Source organism: Condylura cristata, unplaced genomic scaffold (assembly GCF_000260355.1).
Source record: "Condylura cristata isolate star-nosed mole 26May11 unplaced genomic scaffold, ConCri1.0 scaffold00043, whole genome shotgun sequence".
Taxonomy (NCBI): domain Eukaryota; kingdom Metazoa; phylum Chordata; class Mammalia; order Eulipotyphla; family Talpidae; genus Condylura; species Condylura cristata.
The window spans coordinates 3,114,022-3,129,555 of record NW_004567144.1 but is presented as its reverse complement, the minus strand read 5'-3'; positions in this window follow the sequence as shown (position 1 = coordinate 3,129,555).

The window sequence follows — 15,534 nt, the reverse complement described above, 5'->3', positions numbered from 1 at the left end:
TCAAATGGGTTTCCATGAGAGAGCAGGAAGTTTCATTTTGGTATCTGATCTAGCAAATCACTCTCTGCATTTGATTTGTGAGTTCAGGATATTAACATTTAGGGAAACTATTGATATATGAGTACTGGCAGTTTGCTATTTATTTTCTGGCTGTTTTTATAGTTTTTGTTTTTTCTCTTCCCCTGTGTATTGAAAACTAGTTTGGGGTATATATTTGATTCTATTTTATGTTTTTTTGTTTCTTCTAGGAATTTTTGTTATGATACCAGCATGTGATTTGAGTATAGGACTGCATATTTATAACTTATCTTAAAACAAAAGCCTGTTAGTCTCAAGCTCCTTAAACCCCTTACTCTCCTTCCACACATACTTTATGTGTTTGGAGTCTTGTTGCTTTTCAGTAAGCTTTCTTTACTTTCTATAAAAATCCCTTTATTTTATTTAGTATTTTTGTGAGGCAGGTTATGAGGAGATGAACACCACCCTTGGATATTTCTTTCAAGGTCTGCTTAGAGGTGATACATACCTTCAATTACAGTTTTTCTGTAAAGCATTATATTGTTCCTTTAATTCTGAATGTTAGCCTACCTGGGTAGGATGTTTTTGATTTGAGTTCCTTTCCTTTCTGCACCGTGAATATTTCATTCTTTTCCCTTTTAGCCTGTATGGTTTCTGCTGAGAAATTATAATATATGAGGGTTCTCTTCTTTGCACACTGTTCTCAAACTGTTCTTTTATCTTCAATTTTTTGCTATCTTAATTATAACATGTGTTGCTGTGAAAACTATTTGAGTTTATTTTGTTTGGAATTCATTGTATTTCTTCAATTTGGATGTCTGTTTCCTTTCTCTATTTGGGAAAAATCACAGCCATTATTACTTTAAATAGGATTTATGCCTGTTTCTCTCTTCTCCTTCTAGAACTACTACTATATGAATGTTGTTCTTGATGTTGTCCCATAAGTCTCTTATGTTATCTTCTTTTTTAAAAATTTATTTTTACTTGTCTTTTTTGGTATTTTCTACTTCTCTATCTTTCACCTAACTAATTCATTCCTTTGCTTCATTGAGTCTATTACAGAGCTTCTCTGTTGTATATTTTATTTTCAATTATTTATTTATGCATACAAGAATGGGGGTATAGGCCAGAGGTTTGGGGGTGAGAGGATTTACCAAAGACAAAGTGAGGAGCAGAAATACTGAAATACACATCTGAGGGGAGCAGCAGGAGAGACAGGAGAATTCTGCCGTGCCATGTGGGTAGCTCCCAGGCTGGGGATGGAACTTGTGCTACAGTGGCTGTGGATAGCTTCATGGTGTTGTGACTTTACCCCTTGTGCCACCAGGGAGGACCTATTGTGATTTTTAGTCAATCATTGCATTATTTATCTTTGTGGTTTCTGTTTGGAGGCTTGTTATAGTTTTCTCTGTCCTTATTTTGTTTGTCCATTGTTCTTCTGATTTTAGAAAATATCATTAAGACTGTTCTGAAGCATTACAGTAGCTTGGTTAATTCTGTTTTATTAGGATGTTTCCCCCAGGGTTTTTTCTTAACCAACCTATTTGAATGAATTCCTTTCCCTTCTTATTTCATCTGCTGGTCTGTGATTCTTGCTATGGAGTAAAGAAGACTATTTTCCATACAAGCCCTACAGTAGCAATTTGGTTTTAGAATTTCAGACATATGATAATCACCTAGTATGATAAACTTCAATTCTGTGCTTTTTATTATTGTATTGGTTGAAACCTCATCACCTATCAAGATGATTGGAGCTTAAGGCTTACTGCAGGTTCAAGAACCCAACTTACTTGGTGAAGGGCAGGAATGTGGGGGTATAAAATTTGTTGCAGTATATCTCCAAGGACATAAGCCTCCCTTGGTGCAGCAGCCATTTGAGCTGAGGGTGGGATTTGTAATCACAGTCCTATCAAGCCAGGTTCCAACTGTATTGTTCTCTACAGAGGTACAGGCTGCAACTGACCTTTCAACTGCTGACTGGTTTTGTAGGTGGTGCTTTTCCCCTGAGGTTCAAGCATGCAGTAGATAGCAGAAGGGTCTCCTGAGGCTCGGGGACAGACTAGTAGGTCAGTTTTCAGGTAAGCACAGCAGGAAATTTCAGACCATATAGTGTTAGACTTCTGAGGCCTGTCAAGTCCACATGGTGTAGGGACTGGCTCATTCTGGGCCTGCCAGCAGTCAGTGTTCTTTCAGGGATCTATGTGCTCACTTGGCTTCAGTGGTTTATGCTCCCAGGTGTTTTTTTTTTTTTTTAAGAAGGGGCATATATATGTCTTTTGTGTCCACCAAACTAAACACCAGCTATCTCAAATAGTATCAGATCCACACCTGCTCTTCTATCAGTGTTCTTCTGGGCAGGTGTGTGCTAGCCCTTTCGCAGTAGGCCAGGAGCTGGTGGAAGCTCCAGAATCTGTGTGTGTGTTGAGGGGGAGGCAGTGTCAGATACCTCTCCCAGTACTCCAGTATTTTTCCATGTTTCAGGCTTGCTTACTTTTCTGATGGAAGCTGTCTCACTTCCCTGTGGAGATGCTGAGAATCATGTCTGTGGCTCTCCTCCAAGTGCAGTTGCCCCTTGCAAGATGCTGGTCCATGTCTACATAGAGGAATAGACGACTCCAGGATCCCACTAGTGTTCAATCTTGCCACTGCAAAATCCTTTTTCTGGTTTCTTAAGGTTGAAGTGCCACAAAACCATTAAGTTTAAATCTTTTTTTCTTTTCTAATGTAGCTGTTGCAGGGCTACAAATCCCCCCACATACACACACAATTTTTTTAATGCTTAACAGCATCCACAAATTCTGCTGTAATTTAGGTTTTTAAAAAAGATTTATTTATTTATGCATACAAGAACAGGGGCACGGGCCAGAGGTATGGGTTGTGAGAGGACTCACTAGAGACAGAGTGGAGAGCAGAATAGGCAGATGTACTGAAAAAAACTGCTGAGGGGAGCATTGGGTAAAACAGGAGAGGCCTGCCATACCATGTGGGTCCCCTCCCTGGCGGGGAATCAAATTCGTGCTGCAGTGGTTGCAGATAGCTTCATAGCACTGTGCTTAAACCTGTTGTGCCGCCAGGCGGGGCCCTGTGCTTTAATTTTTGTTAAAATTAAATATGTTCTAATTACCCTTTAGATTTGTTCTTCGACTCTTGGGTTATTTGAAAAGTGTTCAAGTATCTTTTTGTTAGTGATTTCTAATTTAATTCCATTGTGGTGAAAAATGCATACTTTATATGACTTCAATCCTTTTAATTTCCTTAAGGTTTCTTTTATTGTCTTCAATATGGTCTGACTTGTACACATGTATCTTTCCACTTAATTGTATATTCAATTTCTTTCACTATGTTACATCTTTCAATGCACAAATTTTTCACCATTGACAAATTAATTCCTATTTTATTCTTTTTGATATTATAAATAGGATGATTGTCTTAATTTCTTTTTCAGATAGTTCTTTAGTAGTGCATAGAAATATAAGTGATTTTTATATGCTGATCTTGTATCCTGCAACTGTACTGAATTTGTTGGTTCTAGCAGGGTTTTTTATTTTTTTATTTTTGTTTTTATTTATTTTGAAATCTTTTATGTATAAAATTATGTCATCTGAAAACAAGTACAGCCTTATGTTATTTATTTTCTATTTCTATCAAGTGTGATCTTCATCAAAATTCCAACTCCAATGAAAATTCTAATGACATTTTTCACAGAGACAGATTAGAATCTAAAAATTCAGATGAAACCACAAAATACTATAGATAGCCAAATAAATCTTGAGGAAGAAAACCAAGTAGAAAGCATCATACTTCTGATTTCAGCATATAATAACAAAGGTGCACTAATAAAAACAGTATGATGTTGTCATACAAAGGTATACAGAGATAGTGAAACAAAAATGAGACCCCACAAATATGATCAATTAACTCTTGACAAAGGCAAAACAAATATCCAATGGGGGAGAATAGTCTTTTCAATAAATAATAATGAAGTTGGAGTGTAGCTTGCTGTGTCTTCAGGACCAGGCCCTGCCTCCACTTGCCAACTTTACCTGACCTGAGCATGGACATGTCCATTTTGAACAGAGTGCTGCTGTGTATGGCCATAGGAGGGAGAGATACAGGAAGGAGAGAGTGGGGATGTGGGCAAGTGTAGGCGTATGTGGGTAGGTGGGGGGGGGTGGAGAAAAGGAAGGCCCAGTTGGGATGTGCTCACTTCCTACTGGGAAAGTGTCTTGCTGCCCTGGACTTGACTGTAAATGCTACAATGCACAGACTCCAAATTCTCATCCCTGATAATACAATGAAAAGAAACCTGAATAGATGTCTGTAAAGATAACATATTACATATTACATATACTAGAACTGGATCTTTCAGAAAAGGGCATGCAAGGATCAGCCAACCTCCAACCAACCTGTCATCTAACTGTTGAGGTATCCATAAATCTTGGAAAGATTAGCTCAGCTCAGAGTAGATCTACAGAATCATTCAGTAGTTCTATAGAGCTATGAAAAAAATAATAATGGTTGTTTTCTTACAAAGAAGAGTACAATTATACCCTTATCTTGCACCATACATAAACATTAACTCAAAATGGATTAAAGACACAAATGTAAAACCTGAAACTATTTAAAATCTCTAGACCATAATTTAGGCAGTTAACTCTTGACATTGGCAGCAACAATGATTTCTTTTTGGAATACTATCAAAATCACAAGTAACAGAAGCAAAAATAAACAAGTGGAACTATAGCAAACTAAAAAGCTTTATATATAAAAATAAGCAAAGTGAAAAGTCAGCCTAGAGATTAGGAGATGACAGTTGAAAACTATGTGTCTGATATGGGTTAACACCAAAAGTATGAGAAACTTCTACAATTCAATATCAAAACACCCCAAATAATCTGATCTGAAAATGGGAAAAGAACCCAAATATTTTTCTAAAGAAAACATACAAATAGTCAAAAGTTACATGAAAAAGTACACTATGTCGCTAACCATCAGGGAAATGCAGAGCAAAACAACAATAAAATATTGTCTCACACCTGTTAGGATGGCTCCTATCATAAAGACAATATATAATGAGTTGGTAAGGTTGTGGAGAAAAGGGAACCCTGTACATTGTTAGTAGGAATGTAAGCTGGCACCACCATTGTGGAATGCAGTATAAAGTTCTTCAAGTAATTAAAAATAGAACTACAGAATTACCATATGATCTAGCAAATCCCACCTTGGGTATATATCCAAAAGAAATAAAAGCACTCTCTTGAGGTATTTTCACTTTCATGTTCATTGTGATATCATTTATAATAGCAAACACATAAAAACCACATTATGTCTGCCTATGGATAAATGTACAAAATGTAATATATAGTGGAATGCTATTCAGTCATTAAAAAAGAAGAAAATCCTGCCATTTGCAACAGTGAGTAAACCTAGAAGACATGTTGAGTGAAATAAACCAGACACCGAAAGACAAACACTGTATTATCTCACTTATATGTGGAATCTAAGAAAGTCAAACTCATAGAAGCAGAGTGGAAGGATGTTTGGCAGGGTGTGGGGAAAATGGTGAGATGTCTTTCAACCGGTACAACTTCCCATTGTAAGATGACCAAGTTCTAGGCTTCCAAAATAAAGCATAGTGACTATAGTCAATAATATACTGCATATTTGAAAATCAAAAGTTTTACCACCAAAAATATAGTAACTGTGAGAAGATGGTTATGTTAATTAACTTGTTTGAAGTTATTATTTCACAATGTATATGTATGTCAAATAGCGATTTTATACACCTTAAATATATACAATTATAATTTGTCACAAATATGTTAAGAGGGTAGATCACAATGTGTCTTCTTACTAAGATTAAAATTTTAAATATAAATCTCTAAAAGGTAGAAATCTATTAAGAATAACTAGTAACCAATAATTAATATTTTGAATATTAAAAATTGTAATAAAGTATGGCATTACTTAGACAATTTACATTAAAATAGTTATCACAACTTTCTTCTGCATTTTCATGCAATCGGGTATTTTCTGCCCTATAGTTGGAATGCTTAGGTTATTTGCATATGACTACTGACATACTTAGGCTTAAATCTATTATCTTGCCATCTGTTTTATTAATTCCTTTTCCCTCTTTGCCTCCTTTTGAATTAAATTTTTATGATTAAATTTACTTTCTTACTATTAGCTATAAATCTGTTTTGTTATTTTATGGGCTGTTTTAGTGTTTGTGATATAAATCTTTAAGTTATAATAATTACTTTTAAATGATAATATACCACCTCATGAATAATGTAAGTACCTTAAAATCTTGTATTATTACTCCCCATTTGACCATTGTGCTATTAGCATACATTTTACCCTTAAGTATGCTATAAATTCCATGATACTTTATTATTTTTGCTTTGCTCCTTTTAAATAGAATAAAACAATAAGACAAACTTTTGCATGAATTCACATAGCTACCATTTCCATGGTTATTCATTCGTTTTTGTTCAGTCCATATTTCCATTTGGTTCCTTTTTCCTCTTCTTGAAGAACATTCTTTAATTTTTTCTTGTCATGCAGGTATGCTGATGATAAATTTATTTGGCCTTTATATTTCTGAAAAACCTATTTCATCCTCAGTTTCGAAGGATTTTTTATTGAGCAAAGGTTTTTAAATCGACTGGTCTTTTTTTTCTTTTGGTCCTTTTTTTTTTTTTAAGATTATTTGTACATACAGAACTGGGGTACAGGCCAAAGGCTCAGGGGCGGTGAGAGGCTTCACCAGAGACAAAGTGGGGGGCAGAACAGGCAGATCAATGAAATACACTGCTGAGGGGAGCAGCGGGTGTGTCAGGAGAGGTCTGCCGCGCCATGCTGTCACCTCTGGGGCAGGTGGGAATCAAACTCATGCATAAGTGGCTTTGGCTTCTCAGTGCCGTGCTTTTAACCCGCTGCGCCACCAGGGACGGCCTCCTTTAAAGATGTTGCTCCATTGTCATTTCGTTTGATTTTGATAAGTCCATTTTCATTCTCTGTGCTATTGTATGTAATGTGTCCTTCCCCCCTCTGACTGCTGTTAACATTTTCCTCTCCAGTAGTTGAATTTAATATTTTCTCTTTATCCCTGGCTTTGAGCTATTTGATTGTGATGTAGTTTGACTTGACTTTTTTTTTCATATTTCTTGAGATTCTTTGAACTGGTTAAACTATGGACTTATTTTTTGATGAAATTTGCAAAATTTTGATCATTATTACTGCAAATATTTTTCTGCCCATCCCCATCTCACACATTCCAATTACATATCAATCACAATGCTGGAAGTTGTCCTATAGCTCATTGATATTTTTTAAATTATTAAAAATGCTCTTTTTTGAGCCCTCCCTGTTGGCGCAGTGGGTTAAAGCACAGCACAAAGAAGCTTAAGCCACTTCCTCATGAGTTCCATCCCCGCCTGCCCCGGAGGTGACCACATGGCGCTGCAGACCTCTCCTGACCCGCCCACTGCTCCCCTCAGCAATGTACTTCCTCCATCTGCCTGTTCTGCTCCCCACTCTGTCTCTGGTGAATCCTCTCACCCTCCGTATCTCTGGCCTGTACCCCAGTTCCATATGAATAAATAAATAAATCTTTTTTAAAAAATGCTCTTTTTTGATGTGCTTCATTTTGGATAGTTTCTCTTGCTATGCTTTCTAATTCACTACCTTTTTTTCTTTGCAATGTCTGGTTTACTGTTGATCACATTCAATGTATCTTTTATATCACACATTGTGTTTTTTTATTTCTAGATGTTCATTTAGGTTCCTTTTTATATCAGCTATGTCTCTGATTTTGAATACATGTAAAATGGTCATATTAAATATTTTTGGTAATTTATCTGTTACATCTCTGTTAGTTCTAATTTGATTGTCCATTGATTGTTTTCTTCACTATAGATTTTATTTCTTGCTTATTTTCATGTCAACTAGTCTTTGCTTGGATACCAGGAATTTCACCTTGTTGTGTGTTAGATATTTTTACATTCTTATAAATCTTGAAGTTTGCTCTGGAATGTATTTGTGTTACTTAGAAAAAGTTTGGCCATTAAAAGTTTTGCTTTTATGATTTCTTATGTGAACTTGGAATAGTGCTCAAACTAGGGTTATTTCTCCTTACTGATGTAAAAACTTTCTGACTACTTAACTGAATGCCCTGTGAATTATGAGTGATTCCATTCTGACTGCTGGGAACCGGAACTATCCATGACTCCATGTAAGTGTCGCATTCCCTTTAGTCTTTGTGTGTGTGTTTTTCTATCTTGCTGTAGTTTTCTCACATGAACTCACTGATCAGAGCTCTGTTGAAGACTTGAGGGAGGACATCTCCAGTGGTCACCTTTAGCACAACTGTCTTCTCTTTAGTACTCTGATGTATGAAACCTTGCCTCTTTAGTATCCCTAAACTCTCCACTTCAACTCTTCAATTAAGTGTGTGTTGTGTTCTGGCTGCACTCCTTTTCATTGTGTCATGAACTGAAGACTATATCATAACAGTAAGGTAGGCAATCTTTGGGCTCATTTCATTTATTTCACTAGTGCCCATTTCATTTGTTTCCCATGAATCTCTATATTACCATATTTAGTGAGATACAATGTAGTTGTCATACACTTTATGCATTTAAAGTGTACAAATCAATAGTATTTAGTATATTCATAGAGTTTACAATTACTATCATTAATTTTATATTTTTACCACACACAAAAACAAACCCAATACCAGTTAGCTGTCAGTCTATATTTTCTCTCTCATCACTGGTACTAGGCAACCATTAGTCTACTTTCTGTCTCTATAGATGTGTTTATCCTGACTATTTCACATAATTGGGTTCACAGAATATGTGGTCATTTGTGATTGACTTTTTTAAATGTTATATTTTCAATGATTGCATTGTAGCATGTAAGACATTATTTTTATTATCAAATAATATTCCATTGTATGGCTACATCACATTTCTCAACGCATCAGCTGATAGACATTTTTGTTGTTGCTACTTTTTGACTTTTATACCATCTATAATGCTACTATGAATAGTCTCATGCAATTTTGTATGTGATCATATTATTTCATTTCTCTTAGGTAAATATATAAAAGCAGAATTTCTGGGTCACATAGTATCTCTAACACTTTGAGACTCTTTGAGACATATTAATCTCCATTCTAGAAGGGGAGCATGGAAATTCAATTATGTTAAGTAATTATTCCAAAGTTGCACTATCATAAAGTAATAGAATTCAAAATTCTTGGGAAATAGTCACTCTCATATACCACTGTCAAAACAGTTGATTGATACACCATGTTTTGGAGAGAAATTTGTCACGATAGCTTAAATTTTTAAAATGTGCACACTCAATACCCAGCAGTTTCACATCTAGAACCCTATCCAACACAAATACTATGACTTCTACAAAAACATGTTTACTAAGGTATTTATTTTAAATTCATTATAATAAAAGAAATTCAAACAAACAAATGGTTATTAGTAGGTTACAGTATACACATACAGTGAAAATATTATGCAGCCAGTGAAAAGAATATGATAGCCACTTGCTGATAAAGAAAGTTCTCCATACATCAAATAGAGTGATATGTATAGTATGAAGGAATCAGTCCTACTGAGGGAAAAAGGAAACATTTTTATATATGTAACAGGAGAAATATATTACTTATATGTGAAAAATGGGAATGAGTGGTGAATGTTTTTATTTTCACTTTGTGCTCCTCTGTGATACTTTTGCTTCGGGCAGTGAGCCTACATGACTTCTATACATGTTTAAAATATATTTTACAACATCAAGTATTCTGACTTTAAATGCAGTGCTTTTTCTCCTACATAATAAATGTATGCCCATTGTTTTGATCTGAATCAAAGGTCCAGCATGATAGCTTACCTAAAATAAACCCAGAAATATTTGCTAGAAAACATACAGAGAGATCTGTTCCCTTTAAGAAAAAGTTAATCGGTGCTACAAAATGGGTTGTAAAAAAAGTTGGGAAAGTTTTCTCAAGAAAGTAAACTCATTCGCTTGTATTAAAAATTGGTAAGAGAGGGACTGGAGTAAGTTGGAAATGGAAAATCTGGTTTTCAGAGCAACTTCTTCCTTATTGGAAAGATCACTACATTCAAGAGGAGCTGCTGATGCAGACACTGCTGCCACCATCATTTTTGTTTTAATTTAGCTTTGATCATCCAGCAGTAAACAAGCAAGCAGTTCTGAGAATCGTTGTCATAATGACAGCAACAGGCATGCTGAGACCTTTATGGGGAAAGACAACAGAATAAAACAGCATAGTAGAATACAGTAACCCCTGAATATAGATAGAGCCCAACCAGGAGAACGGCAATGACCAAAACTCTAAGTAGCAGGATCCAAGGGAACAGGACTAATTCAGGTACTATTTGCTTTGCTTTTGAGAAACCATTTGGGGCCTGGGGGCCAAGAAAAGTAGCATTTATATAATGTGTGCAATCAAAGAAATTTGAGTGAAAATTTCTAGAATCCAGGATTTGGTCTACTTTGAAGAATTCTCACCCACATTTGGAGAATTTTGACTTAGTCTCGTTCCCTCTTAACCAAAGATGAGGGACTAGGCAAGGTCTAAGCTGGTAGTTGTGGGAAAGTGGAATTCAAACAAGCAACTTCCATACAAGCTTCTTAAGAACTAGGGCATTTCTTATTCACTATTTTACTCCCACTACTTAGAATAATTGTTGACACAGGTATATATTCCATAAATATGTGTCAGATGAATGATATTCACTTCATTGCATAAGGGTTTTCTTTAAATATACCAAACCACATCCTTAAACAGCAGGCATAATTCTGAACTTCAGCCATCGGTAAGAAGCTCTTGATATTTTCAGGCTTGGCAAGAACTGCGTGAATCTGAACAAGAAGGCTAAAGAGTTTCAGTTCCTACAAATGGACATGTCTTTACCAGGCGGAGACTGACATTAATCATATATTATCTCAAATACTTCCTCCTCAGAAAGGCCTTCTCTAGTCATTATAACCAAAGTGTCTCTCAGCACTCACTAAGTCATTCTGTATCCAATTACTCTGTATTATTTTTGTCACCATTTGACAATGTATAAATTGTCTATGGGTTCAGTGTCTGTGTCCTTCAATTCCAATGCGGAACAGAGACTATCTCATTCATCATTGTGTTTCTGGCATCTAGAACAGTTCTCTGAACATAACTGATAAATGTTTATTGGAACTCAGGCTGGAGGAACCAGTCTAATAAAGAGAATGTAAGAACAACTTCTCACTTTTTCTCAGAGGGGAAAGAAAAGCTCATTTACTTTACTGTCATTAAGCAACTGAGTTTAGTAATGAAGGTTTATTCTTGTGTTTTTACTTTTTTTCAATTTTACTCTAGTCAGTACATAACTTTTTAAAAAAATGTATTGATGCATTCAGAACTAAGATACATTCCAGTGGTACAGGGGTGGTGCGAGGATTCACCAGAGACAGAGTGGGGAGCAGAACAGGCAGATAAAGGAAGTACACTGCTGAGGGGAGCAGCGGGCGAGACAGAAGAGGTCTGTTGCGCCATGTGGGTCACCTTTGGGGCCAGGGATCAAACTCACTGAAGAGGCTGCTGCTGGCTTGTAGTGCTGCATCCTAACTGGTTGTGCCACCAGGGAGACCCCACTATTTTTTATAAATTGAATGTATTTTCTATTTTGTTTCCTTCAAACCAGAAAATCATAGATTAGCACATGCCAAAGGGGCTTATGTGCTAATTATTTCTAACCATCCTTGGAGAAACATAGCCTTCTGTCCATAGTCAGATTTAAATTAGCATATTATTGAAGACAGTGTGTCCAAAAGAAAGCATTAAGGAATTCCAACATCAATTCTCAAACTATCAAATCATAATCTGAGCAAGAACCCAGGAACCTACATTGTAAACAAGCTCTCCAGGTTATTCTTGTAAAGAACCGTGAAGAGTTTGAGATTTTACCCTATGGCTTTCACATCAAGTAGTCAATCTGTCATGGCTTCATGGACTCTGGCAGAAGATAGGAAATTCCTGTGTTAAAGAAAGGAACTATTATTACTATTTAGTATTATTTTATTGTTATTTCTCAGCAATAATAAAACCAGAGTATCATCAAATGTACCAGTTTCCTGTACCCCATTTCTCACAAGTTGCCATGAAGCAGCCCAGGTGATATATGCACACAGTGTGGGGTGTGATACAGCAGAAGAACACCAAACTAAGGAATCTGAATCTTTTTAAATGGTCAGGAAGCATACCTGATCTTTAATCTAGAAGGAAAGATTATCTTTATTATACAGGATATAAATAAAAGTGTCTTTTGCAGACACAAAAACACTGATTCAAAAAGACACCTGCATCTATTTGTTTATTGCTGCTTTGTTTACAATAGGAAATACATGAAATCAACCCAAATGCCCAAAAGTAGATGACTTGATTAAAAAGATGTGGTACAAATACAAAATGGAATATTATGCAGCAATCAGAAATAAACTCATACCTTTTGCAGCAACATGGATGGAGCTGGAAAGAATCATGCTTAGTGAAGTAAGCCAGAAAGAAAAGGAAAAATACCGGATGATTTCACTCATAGCGGGAGCATAAAGGGTCAGGGGAAAATAATAATGATAATGAACAACTATATACCAGAGACATTTTACAGGAGTGGAGTTGGAAATGGGATAAAAAAAATGGGGAGAGGGAGGAAGTGTATGGGACTACAGCAATGGCACATGGGTGAATTGGTAATGGGAAGCCCATGGGGATTATAACTGAGATGGAAAAAGGCACAAAATGATGTAAAAATAAACATTAAAAAAAGTGTCTTTTTCTCTGGGAGGGAGACACTATTACCTCCAAGGTTGCTCACTGTAGAAACATACTTGAAAATACCATCTGTCACAAAGGCCTTTGTTTACAAGACATGTAGGACATATCCATGGAGAAATATTTCCCAATATTTTAATGTCCCCTTAAGTTTGGGAATCATTACTCTGAGAAGACTTAGTCATTTATAGAACTACCCTTACAAACCAACACGTGTTTGGTCCTGGCAAATGTTCAACCCATCTTTGCTTCTCCAAGTTTGACCCTGTCTATCTCCTCTAGCCTTGTTTCCTTAAGCCATGTTATTCCTTCCCAGGTACTTTTTTGCTCTGAAGGCAAACCCACAAGCTGGCTCAGGGACACGTAAGGTTCTCATTCTTTGAAGAAATAAGAAAGTGCCTAGAGAGAGAGTACATAGTAGTAAGAAAATGGAGCAATCGTTTATTTATTAACTGAACTATTTATGTAGTGCTTACCATGTCTTAATACTGTGCTAGACACTAAGCTGTTAAGACTCATTCATTCAACACATATTTGGGTACCGCCTGCTATGTACTCCCAGCTATAAGCTAAAGTAAACTTTAAGGAAATAAAAATATCACTATACTCAAGAAGTTTAATAAAAGAGAAAGCTATAAAAATAATTGTGAAATGGTGTGACAAATACTATTATGGAAGTAATGTACATGGCACTTGGGTGACACTGAAAAAAGAATAGCAAATTTTGCTTAAAAAGAATAAATGAGGGCAGGACAGGCAAAGAATAGCAGGAAAGGAAGGTAAGCCTCCCCACAGAGAAGATAATTATACTGAGTGTTGAAGTATATGTAGGAATATTTTGGATTGACTGGCAAGTCCAATCAGAAGAACATGGACAAAAGTATAAAGGTGTGGAAGAGAATGGTGTTTTTGGAAAACTTCAGGCAGTTTGATATGGCTGTATTTTGAATAGAGTATACACAAAGCGGTATTTTAGGAAACTGACTCAGTTGAATGTAAGGAGGATGACCAGCATGGGAAAGAAACTAGAGGTATGGAAATCCTATTAAGAGACTGTTGCAGAAATCCAGGAGAAAGATGAAGGCTTTACTAAAGGCAGAACAATTAGAGAGCAAGGACACACATAAGAAAGAATCTGGAAGCAAATTGACAGAACTTGGAAAAAGTTGGGTATTGGGAGTGAAGGAAGGAGAACCAAGGTCACTTAGAAGTCTCTTGGTTCCATGTTGGTGTGTGTCATACCAATTTGTCCTAATTTTTGCTCTCTTCTCCTAACTTATGACCTTATTATGAAGCCATTCTGTTATAATTTCTTCATAAAAATACTGTCCTTCTCCACCTCAGATCATTTAGCATGAGAAACACACACACACACACACAAAATATCTGATGGTCAACCAGTGAAAAAAAAAGATGTTTGCTATTACTTATTGTTAGGGAAATGTATATCGAAATCACAATAAGATAAGATATCACCTCACACATGTTAGAACTATTACCAAAAAGACAAGAAGCACCTAGTATTGGTGAATGTATGAAGAAAAGTCAATGCTCATTCACTGTGGTGGAAATGTAACCTGGTGCATGCTTTATGGCAAAGAGCATGGGGATTTCTCAAAATATTTAGAAAATAATTGCCATATAATCTAGCTCTTCCACTTCTGGATAGTTATGTGAAGAATGAGAGAACACTAATTCAAAAAGATATATGTACACCATGTTCATTTTAGCACTATTTACAATAGCCAAGCCATGGAAACAGCCTGAGCGCCCAAGGACACATGAGTGAGTGAAGAAGGTGTAGTGTTAGGCCCTCTTTGTTGGCATAAGGGGTTAAAGCACAGCACTGTGAAGCTATCCACAGCCATTGCAACAGGAGTTCTATCCCTGGCTATGGCACAGCAGTCCTCTACTGTCTTGCCCGCTGCTCCCCTCCCCACTGTATTTTGTGCAATACACTTGTTCAGCCCCCCACTCTGTCTCTGGTGAATTATCTTTCCCCCCACACCTCTGGCCTGTACCCCAGTTCTTGTGTGCATAAATAAAGAAATCTTTTTAAAAAAAATAGGTGTGTGTACACACAATGGAATACTACCTAGTAAATAAAAAAAAGATGAAGTCTTTTCATTTGCAACAAAATGAATGGCCTTGGAGATTTTGCTAAGTGAATTAAGTCAGATGGAGAAAGAAAAATACCATATGACTTCACTCACCCATGGAACATAAAGGAACAAAACAAACAAAAGAAAATTAAAACAAACTCGCAGATTCTGACAACAAACTGGTGGTTACTAGAGGGAAAGGAGGTAAAGGGAGTCAATTGTATGGTGGTGAATGAAAAATAGTCTTTCAGTGATGATCATACTGTAATACCTACAGATTTCAAAGTATAAAAGTGTGTATCTCAAACTTATGCAATGTTATAAACCAATGATACCTCAATTAAAATAAAATGCCATCTAGGCCAACAAGCATGTGAAAAAATGTTCAACATCACTCGTAATAGGGGAGATACAAATTAAAACCACAATGAGATACCACCTCACCCCAGTGAGAATGGCACATCTTCAAGCAACTAGCAACAACAAATGTTGGCGAGGATGTGGAGAAAAAGGAACTCTCCTGCATTGCTGGTGGGAATGCAAACTAGTACAACC